A 1,177-nucleotide genomic window follows, 5' to 3' on the forward strand; every position below is an offset into this window, starting at 1 on the left:
ACATTTTGGCATACCTCAGAAAAAATAAATGGGTGTATGTGTGTGTATGTTTGGATACAATTTTTTGTCCACGATTTTGGGCGCACAAATCAACCAATTTGAATTATTCAAAAAACACTCGATTCCTATTGATAGGGAGATATGCTGATTAGTTTTTGGCAAAGGCAGGTCCAGCTTATTTTTTTAACTTTCCGTGGGGTAAATTATAGTAATCGCAAAGAAATTGAAAATGAAAATTTTTATATATCTTTACGTTTCAAAGGTTTCTGAACATTTTGGCATATTTCAGAAAAAATAGATGTGTGTGTGTAGGTGTATGTTTGGATGCAATTTTTCGTCCACGATTTTGGGCGCACAAATCAACCGATTTGAATTATTCAAAAAACACTCGATTCCTATTGATAGGGAGATGTGCTGATTAGTTTTTGGCAAAGGCAGGTCCAGTCTTTTCGGAGATATGGCACAAAAAGTGCCAAACACGGTAACTTAGTTTTTAAGAGAGCGTTCGATTTTAATAATTCAAAAAACATTTTACTTGTATTAACAAGATCAAAAAATGATTAAATTTTTGGGAAGGCAGGTCCAGCGGTTATGGACTCTCAATAAAAATATGTTAAAAAAATGTCATTTGGTGGTCAAAAATGTTTATTGAACATATGTACATCAAATTATCAGATATTTTATATAGATTGCATTAATTTGTACACACTTTGAGTAATTTTTTTTGGGTTCCGTACCAAGATTTTTAATTACGGTACGGAAAGTTCCAGCAATTTGCCTTAAGGCACGATGCCATGCACCCCACTAGTTTAGAATATTTTCGGTCTATTAAGTCGCATGAAATGTGGAAATGACATCCTTAATCAAAGAAATAAGACTAAGATATTTGAATAACACTTTTTACTGTTTATTTTGAGATTAGTTTTTGATTTTTATCAAAAACTATTTTTCATTTACTGCTAATTACAAAGAAACGGCTCGACCGATTGTCATGCAAATTAACTACAAAGGCTAATCCTCATCGAGATACATCGAATGTCTTTTAAATTGCTCCAAAAAAAACGTTGACAAAAGGTCAAAAATAGGCTCACATACACACACACACAAAGTTTTTTCAAATTGAATCTCATTCGATTCAGAATGGCTTGAAACGTGGAGAAAACATAAACTTTTCTTC

Source organism: Ctenocephalides felis, unplaced genomic scaffold, assembly GCF_003426905.1.
Source record: "Ctenocephalides felis isolate EL2017-DRISC unplaced genomic scaffold, ASM342690v1 CF-g0.4_SCAFFOLD_03573, whole genome shotgun sequence".
In the NCBI taxonomy this organism is placed as follows: Eukaryota; Metazoa; Arthropoda; class Insecta; order Siphonaptera; family Pulicidae; genus Ctenocephalides; species Ctenocephalides felis.